We start from the raw sequence: 13185 nt of genomic DNA on the forward strand, positions 1-13185 counted from the left end.
TCCCCCACCGTGGCTCACGCTCTGTTGCTAGTATTTTTTATATAGGGCTTTTTGCATTTTTCGATCTCCACTGTTTGGTGGGCTTTTTCTAGTAAGATATTTGCTTGGTTTGTGCTTCGTTTTAAGGGGGAATGGGCTTGTTTTTTCGGTACGGCCTGCAAAGGGTTTACATCCTGCCCTCTCATTTTCCTGGCCTTCGATTCTTGTGCGGGCTACTTACTTTTCCTCCAGTTCTATTTTCTATTGTCCAATGCTTGTTTTCCACTTGTTGCTTGAAGTTACTTTTGCAGCAGTTTCATCCTCAAGGAGTCACATCATTCATCTTGTCATCCTGGACAAATCAACTCAGGCAGCTCCCTTCCTTCCGAGACAGCAGCACAGCAGTGCTTTCAAGTTGCGCTTCCGTTGGTGGGTGTACCAGGATATCCGGCTGCCTATTCCACGATCAGCTCTGCAAGCCATGCCACAGAACAAATTAAGTCCTATAGCGGCAGCTTGGAAGGGTTAAATTGCAAAATATTAACTTACAAGTATTGGATTACCCCTGTGAGACAGTGACATGCTCAGGCTGCACATCTCTCACATGTATAATTAGAGACGTGGATTATTCGAATGTCAACATTAACGAACGGAGATTGCGTATAAAAATAACCCTCTTCTGTTGAAATGTTGCTCTTGCAGTGACCCTTTTCCAGCCTAACTTCACATGACAGCTGTCCCACACCGGCAAGTCCCTTACACCCCACCTAGAGTTTATTTGCTTTTCAAACTTAAGACTTTAGCATGTTCTGTGAAGTGGACTGGAAGGGAGAGAATGGCAACGTAGCCAAGAAGGAACATTGAGAGAGAGAAATAGTAACCTTCTGGAATGCCGCTAATGCAACTGTTAAAATTAATTTGTTTTTGTGGCCTTTGTTTTGCTTCCTCAGAACATTTTTGTGTGTCCTGGCATTTAACTATTGTGAAAGGTACAGCAGCAATGTAGGGCAAAAAGGGCACTAATGTACTTCACTGGGACGATTAAGTTTTTATTTCAATTTGTGTGTCATCGTTTTTTTAATGAAAATGTAAAATGTGCTTTAGTTCTTTGTCGTATTGACATTTAAATGATGTAGGCTATTTTTTCCTGGCTCTTCCATAGCACGTTAATAGCACAAACCAGAAGGCATTTACTTCTGTTTTATACCCTGCTGTTAATTTTTAGAAACAGCTCACAAGGAAACAGTAGGAGTGCAGTGCTTGTTTAGTAGAAGCTTTTCAGCCACATGTTTCTTTCATGGGGTTTCGTAAGCAAAAGTTTACCCACAAAGTAGCCACACTCACCATATCCAACAGCATTTTTTTTCTAGCATGTTCCTTTTAAAAATAAAGCGGTGCGTTTTAATTGTACGTCCATGATAAACTGAAAAAATTATGTGGAATTAACAATATCCCCATCCCCTCCAGACAGACGTAGTGTCAGTGATGCTCGTCGCTGAAAATACACATTTTTTGAGTTCAAATAGTTTTATTGAGAAAAGAAAACAAAACAACAACAAAAAATTGAAGTGACCAAACACATTGTGCAATAAAAAATTGTACATCTTTACATTCCAAGCTCATTACATACCAAACAAAAGAATTAGACCAATAGTAGAAAAGTGAAAGAGAAAAATGCAAAGGAGATGAAATACATATGTCATCTGGGTACGTGATAGAAACTTATGGAACTATTGGGGAGTCTAGGGTGGTTTAAGAACCTCCTGTTGAGAGGGTTGTGGTAGTGAACACTTTTTGGCACTAGGATCAATAAAAAGTGTAACAGGCGACCACAAATCAGCACGTTTGGTTGCCAAGGAGGGTGGGTACACAAAAGCAGTATCTAATCTATGTTTATGGCAAACAGTGTACCACCAAGCCCTGTAAGAAATCTTCGATGAGTCTTTCCAATTGACAGTAATTTGTTGAAAGGCAACCGCCAGCAGTAAATCTATAATCTAAACATTCAGAAAAGTATCATCCCAGATGGGCGAGATACTACCCAAGAAGATGTGAGAGAAAGAAAAAGGAAACTTAGTGTCATAAATCAAATTAATTTGAGACCATACTTGTCTCCAAAAGCGATGTACCTGGGAACAATTGAATAACATGTGAAAAAGGTCAGCATTGGGAGAGGAACATAACCAACATGTGTTGGGAATCGATGAAAAGCGTTTAGATAGAGTAGCTGGTGTAAGCAACAATCTATTATAGACAAAGAATAACGTTTGAGTTGTATTTGCTGCTCTAGAGGCTTTACGTAGTTTGGACCATACACCGTTCCATATTGATAGTGGCCAGCATATGGCAAAATCCTGTTCCCAGGCATCTTCCGTTTTTGTCTTCCGTATCTTGTCATTAACACTTTGTAGATGCTTATAGATAACAGAGGCCTTAGGTGTAGTCAATAACAAGGCCTGAAGACGGGCAGAGGAGTTCAACGTGTCAGAAGTATGTGGTGTAATGGGAAGGTGAGAAAGAGAATCCAACACTGCTGTTTTAAGTAAATTATATTTATTGATAAAGGAGTTAGGTAAATGAAATAGCTGTTGGAGCGTATTAAAGGGTATAAATTGTGAATCTAAGAATAATTGATGTATCCATATGAATCCTTTTTGTCTCCAAGTCTTCCAGTAAAAGGGTCTGTTATGGATTAATACATTTTTATTGTGCCAAATCGTTGAGTTTAAGAAGGATTTTTTAGAATCACGAATAAAGTGAGAGGGCACCTCGAGTAGTTTAGAAGTGTGTTTTATTATGGGAGTAGAAATGGATTGTGGTTTGCGTGAAAAAGAAAGATACTCAGAAAATGAGTAAGGAGTGAGAAAAAGGCGTTCCAATGAGGTCCAAAGAGTACAGTCATCCATAGAATCAAACAACCACAAAGAGGCCTGACGTAATAGGAAAGCTTTCTGGTAAGCAGGAAAATCTGGAAAGTTTACTCCGCCTTCTGATTTAGGGCGAATTAATTTTAACAGGGATATTCTAGGTTTTTTGTTACCCCATACAAAAGAGGATAGAATGGAATTGACTCTTTCAAATAATGCAGTTGTAATGGGGAGCGGTATGTTCGAAATGGTGTATAAAATTATAGGCGATAACATCATCTTTATCGTGTCCAAACGACCCCACCAAGACAAGTAAAGAGGATGCCATTTAGCAGTCAAGTCTGAAATCTTTTGAATACACTTATCTATACATAAGGTTACCATTCCTGGAATTGAAGATGTAAAGTGTAGACCTAAATATTTAATGACTTTCGGATTCCATATAAAGTTGGAGGCTTGGAAGTCTGAACGAAAAGTATATTTCGTTAGAGGTAATATTTCGCATTTGTCTTTATTCAACTTGCACCCAGAAATAGAAGAGTAGGCTCTCACCTCCGCTAAAAAGGCAGGAATTGACTCTTCGGGCTTAGACAAGAAAAGCAAGATGTCATCTGCATAAGCCGCAAGTTTAATGTGAGCATTCGGTGTTTGAAAACCACATATGTTGGGATTTTCGCGTAATTTGGAAAGAAATGGCTCAAGAGCTAAATTAAAGAGGAAAGGCGAAAGAGGACAACCTTGACGGACTCCTCTGCCTAGATTAAAAAAAGAGGAGAGCAAACCATTAGCACATATTGCTGCTCGCGGATTAGAGTAAAGGAGAGATACCAAATTTATAAAAATTTGGACCAAATCCAAACCAAGCCTTTTCGGCATCCAACGCTATTGCTGCTAAAGAATGATCAAGATGGCACGACTTGGATAAAATATCGAAAAAGAGTTGAGTGTTATCAGTTTATGACGCGACCTTTGACAAAGCCAGATTGTTCCTTCCCGAGCAAATTCGGTAGGAAGGAGTCTAGGCGCATGGCTAATGCTTTGGAAAAAATCTTATCATCAATATTAACCATTGAAATGGGTCTGTAGTTTTTGTAAAATTTGGAATCCCTTCCCTCCTTACGGATAAGGCAAATGTGGGCCTCTAAAAAGGAACCAGAAGAGCCATCGGAGGAGATAAAAAAAATGAATAAGTGAATGTAACTTGGGTAGTAAAAGCTTAGAAAAATTTGTATAAAATTCAACAGTAAAGCCATCCGGACCAGGGGCTTTATCCTTTTTAAGATTTTGGAGAGCAGTATGTAATTTCTGCTGGGAAAGATCAGACTCCAAAGGAGATAAGTCCAGAGGTATCTGCTGAGGCCGCTGAATGTCAGAAAAAAATTGTGTTAACAAGTGATCCGTAGGGTCAGTTTCTGAGGAATATAAAGATTTGTAAAAAAGAGCAAATTCATTTAGAATTTCGGCATCTTTAAACTTTAAGACTAATTGTTCATCAAAGACAGAATCAATATTTAATTTGTTTTGGCGAATCTTTAAGTAGTTAGCTAATATTTTTCCTGCTCTATTTTTACCTCCATAAAATTTCGAGCTGAATTTCAACAAATAAAGCAAAGCATCTTCCGTTGTCTTTTTATTAAAGTCCTATTTGGCCTTAACAAGGGTTTTTAAGCAATCCTCTGAATGAGAGGTATGGTATAAATGTTCAAGTGCTTTAATATGCCGGAGGAGATCCATTAAGGTCTAGCGATTAATTTTTTGCTTCTTTGCCACGAAATTGATAATGAAATCTCTTGCTGATGCTTTAAAAGCATCCCAGATAGTTGCAAGTGACAAAGAATCTGTGTGATTCCTTTCAAAATAATCAGTAAAAAAAGAAGTAAATGACGCTGAGAATTTGGAATCCAAGAGGAGAGCGTTATTAAAACGCCATGGTCTGGGAGCATTGTTCCTGGGCAAAATATCAAAACCAATGGAGATGGAGGCATGATCTGACAAGAGAATGGGACCAATGACTGCAAACACAAGAGATTGTGAGATATTATGGGAGACAAACACATAATCAATTCTGGATTGGGTATGATGTGTTGAGGAATAGAAGGAGTATTCCCAGGTGGTGGGATTAGAAAGGCGCCAGGCATCAAGTAACTTATGTGAGATATAGTGTGAGTAAAAGATTTGTGTATGCTATTGGGAGTGAAAGGCACTTTTGAATTCCTGTCAACAAAAGGATCTAACACTTGATTGCAATCCCCAGCCATAATAAAATTCTCCTCAATGCAATTAGAAATTTGAGTGGACAAAGCAGGCCAAAAGGAAGTGTCTCCACCTGTAGGTGCATAAACATTAAGGAGAGAGACTGGGACACCTTTTAGCAATAATTTGACGATAAGCCATCTTCCCTCAACATCGGTTTCTTGTAACACTAAGGTAATTGGAAGAGATTTGCAGCACAATATCGCAACTCCATTTCTTTTACCGTCCCTGGGAGAGAAATAGACCTCACCCACCCAACCCCTTTTTAAATTCATAGACTCAATTTCCGTAAGATGCGTTTCTTGTAGGAAGACAATATCAGCATTCAACTTGGCTAAATTTGATAAAACTCTCTGCCTTTTAATGGGAGAATTTAACCCCTAATGTTCCAAGAAACCAACTTAAGTGACATAACAGATAAAATCAAAATTCATATAAAAATTGAAAACTGTTGACCAATTCGATGCAATAAAAAAAACAACAGTGAAAGAAGCAAAAATTGTGGTACATGAATCTAAGTCCAGATTCATATAAAAGCATGGAAAAATGTGTGAAGTAGAATAAGAGAGGACAGAGAATAGGATGAGCTTAGAATACTGCAAATCATAGTAGATGTAACAACTTATCCAAGGACGTAGAGAAAGAAAAGTCACGGAAGAAAAAGTTTGTACATAAGTTAGATAGTTAAGGAAAGAGATGGAAGGGTGAGCTACAAAACATGAAAGAAAAGTCACAACATAAAACAAACCAACAAAAAACATACCTACAAAAAGGAAAACGCAGGAAGAGACGTGAGGGGGGATGGAACCACATGGAGTAGGCAGCACGTCTGGGGCAGCTGAACAGGGGAACCACGAGAAACTGCATTACAGGCACGAGAAATCTGTAGGGGTGATGAATAACCAGGTTAGAAGGAGTATAAAGGAAAACAGTCAGGAGATATGGTGAGACAGGCAATGACAGATACAACAACTAGGAGCTAATAAACTAGGCAAAATCAACCATCAACATATACTCTATAAAATCCAAGAACAGCAATAGAAGAGAAAAGATATGAAATGTGAGAAGAACAAAATTACAAGAGAACAAAGAAGATAAAACAAACCCACAAATCAGACAAAAATCATACCAAGAGAAGACCGGAGCGAAGCCAGAGTAAACTGAGAAAACAACTTATATATACAATTCTATGCAGAAAAAATGGAGATCGAAACAATGTAAAAATATAACGGACATAACCAACAATGTATAAACATTAGAACATGGAGAACAGCCAACACCAGCACCAAAACCACATGGGGTGAGGAGCTGTTAGCTTAGAATAGAGAACAAAGTCAGGCGTTGAGCGTTAGAGATGAAGGTCGTTGAGTGTCCATAGCAGTCGGGTTACAAGAGTTAATAAAACTCTGCAGTCATACTGGATCTTCGTAAGTTGTTGTTCTGTTGTTATATGTGACTTTGAACAAGCAAGGGTGGAAGAGGCCATAACGGGCACCTAGAGATCGAAGAGCAGGCCCCAAGTTGAGAAAAGCTTTGCGCCTAACAGCAGTGGCTTTGTCATAGTCCTGAGCAAAGAACAAAGTTGAAACTGACCAGGTAATGCATTGAGCCGATTTGACAGCAGACAGCACCAAAAACAGGTCTATATATTCCAGAAAGTATATGATTACTCCTCTTGGTCGTTGTGAGGGTGACATATTGGAAGAAGGACAACCCAGCCTGTGAGCTCTTTGAATGTTGCGCGAAGTGCCCTCCGCCAAATGAAGCACCTTGGAAAGAAAGGAGGTAAAGAAGGTGGGGGGATCAGACCCTTCAATTCCCTCCGCCAAACCATAAATGCATAAGTTATTTCTTCTACTTCGATTTTCAAGGTCCTCGACCTGCTTCTGGAGCGTCGATACTTGAGACTGAAGCTGGGAGACATTCGCACACGTATCACTGAAGGTGGAAATACTTTGTTCAACAGCAGTGACTCTAATGTCAAGTTGAGACCAGTTGTCCATAAGGACTTGAAGCTTAGAGTTGGTTTCCTCCATAAAGGGCTCTTATCTCTTCCAACAGCATCTCCATGAAGACCGGAGAGGCCGATTTAGGAGGAGACGGGAGATTGTGCTTTAGGCGCTTGGTGATAGCCTTACCGGAGGGAGTAGGTAAGGGATCCATGTCGGCCTCCAAGGAGCTTGATATTGACACCTGAGAGTCTTCCAGCTTAGAAAAGGTGGTGAATATCCTGGAATTTTTAATAAAAACATGTTTCTGGTGCGATTTCGTTGACAGAGCACCCTTCGTTCTTCTCATAGAGATATTAGCGCAGTAAAAGTAAGCGTAAAAGTCAAGAGAATGAGGAGGATTGTATGAAGAGCTGCCAAAGGCACAGAAATGTCTCTCAAGTCAGGTTGAAGGTGCACAAAGAGGCTTAAACAGGCAGCAAAACATGAAAAAAGGTAATCGTAAGCAGTGAAAAGAGTGAACAAATTTAACAAAGCCATACAATGAAAATGAGGGCCTCATATGTATAGGGAAATAATAGAAAAGTTCACTATTTTGATACAGTTACGCCTGTGAGATAAGCAAAATGTCTGCCCAAAAAAAAAAAAGGGGTTGGATAAATAGTCACCAGTCTAAAATGCCTCAAAACTGCATTTGAAGGATTCTTGCAATTGGAGAAGAAGCATGCCCAAAAGAAAACAAGAGAAAAAAAAAATATATTTTTTTTTTTTGAGGGACATGTGGGCAGCAAGCTCTCAGTTCAGGGAAAATTGCCGTTGCAACGAGCTAAAATGGCGGCCGCAACATCGTGGGAACGCCTGAGTGACTCCCTTGGGAAATAAAAGCATTCCTTCACTGCGTAGAGGAGCGCTGTTGAGCACACGGCAGCCAGCGCGTTATCCAGTATCCAGTTCGAGTTGTATTTTCGCCCGACATCAAGCCAATACGCAGAAACTCACGGTCCCGGTGAAGCGCTTCAGCCGGACGCCGCCATCCACCGCGGGCGCCAAGCCACGCCCCTCCTGAAAATACACATTTAAGTTGAAGACATTTCAAATTTTTGCTCCCTGGAGGGTCACTGGAGATCCTTGCCCAAATATTTCGGCAATATGTGTGGCTAAATTTTAATGCCTATTTTATGCTGAATATAAGAAGCTAAACTTTCCTGCACTAGACATTATTGTTAAAAAAAATCATGCTAGGCTATCCACGTAATTGCTTTATTTAACCTGTCCGTTTTCAACTAGATAGAAACCACGCAATCAACATTATTTTTCTCTCTGCGTTTCACTTTTTATCTCCCTCAGTCGGTATTCTAACACACGGTAATTGATTTTAATCTTTAAAATGCTTTCAAAAAGTGTGCACTTCATAAAAACGTATCTGCTTTAAAAGAATCCCATACCATAAAATCCTTTTTTTAAACAAAAAACAAAAAAACAAAACAGGTCATATATTTTTTAGACCGGTTGAATTGATTCGGGATGTGATTTTTTTTTTTTAACGATGTATGTAAAGTTTCTGGGATCTCTGGAGCCTCCTGTCCCAAGCCCCCTTCAATGATGTATAAATGATATATTGCAGTGTGGGTGTCACTATAAAGTGACGGCCATATTTGCTGGTGCTGCCGCTGTAAACAACAAGTTGTTTCTGATAATTTTATAGCCTCATTGTTATCTTGATTATTAATACATAGCCATTGTTGAGGTTTTATAAGCATATTTTCTTTAAGTTTGTGAAATTTAAGAAGGAACCTTGAAAATCCATATATATGTTCACATCTAGCTGTGTATTTAGACTTGGCAGCAGTTGACGATTCACCTTGTCAAGTAACACTATTCCACACGTTAAAGGAGCTCGTCTGTCACCTGCCTCTCTGTAAACAAAAATTCAGTCATACCTGTGGGTCTTGTCGCTTCCCAGCTAGACCTGTGCAGTTTCATTATACCTCTGCCTACACACATAGTCAATTAGTAGTTTCAATTCAACCCATTAACCATATCAGCAGTGTCTAAGAGCATAAAAGCTTAGTTATTACTTAAGCATCCTCAGACATTTGTGCTGTATTTATGTGAGGCCCGCTGTGCGGGTACAAAGTTTGCAGTTATTCACCCATTGGAGATGTGCTACTGTTTGCGATTATCTGCTCTACAAGCTCTAGGAATGAACCAGAACATGCCAGCAGCAGGTGTGTACATGGAGGTCAAGCATCAGGTACTGATTTTCATGCTGTTTTTTCCCGTTCTTATTTGCACTTTAAACTTAATTTGGGTTTAATGTTATTTTTTATTACAGCCAAAATACAGTCTGGTTTGGTTCACAATCTAAAAAGACTAAACAATCGAAATAATGAACCAAAAAATACATAGTTGGTTAATTGAATGGGCTGAACAACCAAATGGTCTCCTACCCCAACACACTCACATAGGCATTCCTCTTGCTCTGCAATTACATAGGCACATCTCTAACCCTGCAGTCAACCAGGCACAATGTCAACCAGACATACACACAAGCACAATACTTCCCCTGCACCAACACAGACACAATGTTTACCAATGCATTCACACAAGCAAAGTGCTCACTCTGCACTCATATGGGCACAATGCTCACCTATGGATTCAGAAAGGCACAATACTCACACTACACTTGTACTCCACATAATACCACTCAACACCACATAATTCAACTCCATCTAGTTACACGCTACTCAATACCACATAAATACACCCCACATAAATCTACTGTATGCCAATTAACAATCTACATAAATACACTCCACATCATGCCACATAATTCCACTCAACATAATTTCACTTAATACCACCCTGTTCCATGCCACACTATTCAACTCAACACAAATCCATTCCACACCACATAATTCCACACCAAGTCACTTAATTTCACAACACAATTCCACTCAACTCCACATATACCCAAAACACAACATAAAATTCAACGTCATACCACAAAATTCAACAGCACACCACATAATTAAACACCACTACACATACCATTCCACAAAATTACACATTACAGATAATCCCACTCTACATAATTCCAATACACCAAAACGCATAATTACTATCCACATAAAACCACTACACACCATGCCACATAATTCCACTACAAAAATCCAGTCAACAGCACACAATTCCACACCTCACAATGCCACAACTATCAATTCCAGTCCAACACACATAATTCCAATACACACTACATACATCACCTAACTCCATAACACAGGTAACAAACATTTACATTTACAACCCCAATAGCTTTAACACTTTCTTTTTTTTAACACCCAAACACTCAGATCTGGAGCTTCAATTAATCAATCATTTGTAAAGCGCACTACATACCCGCGAGGGTCTCAAGGCGCTGGGGGGGGGAGCCGCTACTGATCGAACAGCCAGGTCTTGAGTATCCTCCTGAAGGTCAGCAGGTCTTGGGTCTGCCGTAGGGTCAGTGGGAGGGTGTTCCATGTCTTGGCGGCGAGGTGGGAGAAGGATCTCCCGCCGGTGGTTGTTCTTCAGATGTGCGGGACGGTGGCGAGTGAGAGGTCGGTGGAGCGTAGCTGGCGGTTGGGGATGTAGAAGGAGAGCCGTCTGTTGAGGTAGGCTGGGCCGGTTTTGTGGAGTGCTTTGTGTGCGTGGATGAGGAGCTTGAAGGATATCCTCTTGTTGATGGGGAGCCAGTGCAGGTTTCTCAAGTGGGGGGTGATGTGGCCGTGTCGTGGTATGTCGAGGATCAGTCGCGCCAAGGCGTTTTGGATGCGTTGTAGTCGTTTGATGAGCTTGGTCAAGGCTCCCGCGTAGAGTGCGTTTCTGTAGTCGAGTCTGCTGCTGACGAGGGCCTGGGTGACTGCCTTTCTTGTATTTGTCGGGATCCATCTGTAGATCTTGCGGAGCATGCTGAGGGTGTTGAAGCAGGAGGAGGAGACGGCGTGGACTTGCTTGCTCATTGAGAGAGTTGTGTCGAGGATGATTCCCAGGTTGCATGCATGGTCGGTGGGTGTCGGGGCTGCCCCCAGTGCCGTCGGCCACCAAGAGTCGTCCCAGGCTGAGGGGTTGGAGCCGAGGATGAGGACCTCCGTCTTGTCCGAGTTCAGCTTCAGGCGGCTGATCTTCATCCAGTCGGCGACGGCCTTCATTCCTTCATGGAGGTTGGCTTTGGCAGTGATGGGGTCCTTGGTGAGGGAGAGGATCAGCTTAGCTCCTACCTTTATTAAAGTTTTGTATAACGCAAACATGACCCAAGCATGTATCAGAGCGCTTTACAGAAGCGGTGCGACAGACGAACGGGGAGACAATAGTGGCAAAGCAAGAGTAATATACAGTAACAGTAGTATACAACAGTAGTAACAGGAACGTAAAGACAAAATAATGGAGGATATCGGAGCCATGACATTGCAAAATACCATAGGTAGGCAGTGGTGCCAACAAGGACGGCCGAGAATGAGCTTTTAGCACAGAGAAGTACTCCTAAGTAAAGCTTTAATTTCCCTTTTGAAGCACTCTGTTGATGGAATCAGTCTAATTTCCATAGGTGGGGAGTTCCAGATTCTCAGAGCGACACATGAGAAGGCTCGATTGTAGGTTTTCATTTTTTAGAATTTGTTTGGTTTCAACAACAAGTCACTGGAACTCCTGGAGGAGCGGGCACCTCCAGAAAGGACTAGCTCATTTGCAAGGTACAGAGGAGACTTTAAATTAAGTGCTTTGTGGGTCATACAGGCAAGTTTTAGTTGTATCCTTGCCTCGAATGCTAGCCAATTTAGAGATTTCAAAATTGTGGAAATGTGGTTGGATTTCTTGGAGCTCATGATGAACCTTGCAGCCGCATTCAGTGAAGCCCTTAGAGGGGCCAGCCTATACCTTGGTAGCCCACAGAGGGTTGCACTGCCATAATCCAGTCGAGAAATAACTAGCGCTTGCACAGCATATTTGAAGTCATGAGGGGGAAAGAAGGTTTTTAGTATCCTAAGGATGCTCAATTGGAAAGTTTGCTCCGTTGGTAGATGCGCTGATGTGCGCTTGCATGTTTAAGTTCTTATCCAGCACTATTCCCCGAGATCTTGTAGAATCTATGATATGTGGTGTGCAATTGAGAGCGGAGAGATTGTTCATAAATTTCTCCACGTTGAGGGCTGGCTTGGGAGGTGAGATAAGGAGGAATTCTGTTTTGAGGGCGTTCAGTTTGAGATGGTTGTAGGTTAACCGGTTTTGGGTTTTGTGCAGGGTTCCGTTGAGTGTCTTGATATCTTCCGGTGAGGAGATTTTCATGTATAACTGAGTGTCATCCGCATACATGTGATAATGTATGTTAGATGCTTTGAGGATTTCAGTAAGAGGTTCAATGAATAGGTCGAAAAGAGTGGGGGGGGAGAGATGATCCTTGGGGGACCCCCAGAGTGCAAGGACTGGAATTGGAGAGGGTTTGATTGGTTTTAACTCTTTGAGTTCTGTTATGGAGAAAGGAGGCAAACCATTTTAGAACTAAGCCAGAGAACCCCAGCCTATGTTCCAAAAGGTTAAGGGTGTTGTCATGTTTGATGGTGTTAAAGGCTAATGAGAGGTCGAGTAAGATTAAAAGGCAGGATTTGTTCTGGTTAAGCATCGTAAGAGCGTCGTCAACTATATGTGTGATGGCAGTTTCGGTGCTGTATCCCTGACGAAAGCCCTATTGGAATTGATCCAGCAGTTGGAATAGCTCAATGAGGTTACATAGTTGTACCTGAACAAATTTCTCAAGAAGTTTTGCCAAAGTGGGGATTTTTGAGATTGGTCGGAAGTTATTCAGATCCTCATGGTCGGCTGAAGGCTTTTTAAGAATAGGCAGCACCAGACTGAACTTTAAGCAGTCGGGGATCTCACCTTGAAGAAGGGAAGCATTAAAAATCTTGGTCCAGAGAGGGACTAGTGGCCTTATCAGATCTTTGAAGAAAAAAGAGAGAAGGGGATCATTGAAGTGATTAGAAGGTTTCAGGGTAGAAAGAATGTTGAGAATGGATGTGTCATTGAAGGTAGCAAATTGACCATCTGTTTTTTTTTCATCACCAATAAGACAACGCTATCCACACAGTTCCACGCCTCACAAT

The 13185-nt window shown here is 41.1% G+C and overlaps 2 long non-coding RNA genes across 2 annotated transcripts in view; one reads left to right on the top strand and one right to left on the bottom strand.

Moving 5' to 3' along the window:
- LOC146799201 (uncharacterized) overlaps window positions 1-13185 on the top strand; it is a 331480-nt gene that overhangs the window by 253517 nt on the left and 64778 nt on the right. The window lies entirely within an intron of this gene.
- Window positions 1-13185, bottom strand: part of LOC146799202 (uncharacterized) — a 235969-nt gene that overhangs the window by 25507 nt on the left and 197277 nt on the right. Inside the window, exon 3 of the long non-coding RNA XR_014969246.1 lies at window positions 5863-5982. This is a non-coding gene — a long non-coding RNA (uncharacterized LOC146799202). The remainder of the gene's footprint in view (window positions 1-5862; window positions 5983-13185) is intronic.

Source organism: Triturus cristatus, chromosome 9, assembly GCF_964204655.1.
Source record: "Triturus cristatus chromosome 9, aTriCri1.1, whole genome shotgun sequence".
Classification (NCBI taxonomy): domain Eukaryota; kingdom Metazoa; phylum Chordata; class Amphibia; order Caudata; family Salamandridae; genus Triturus; species Triturus cristatus.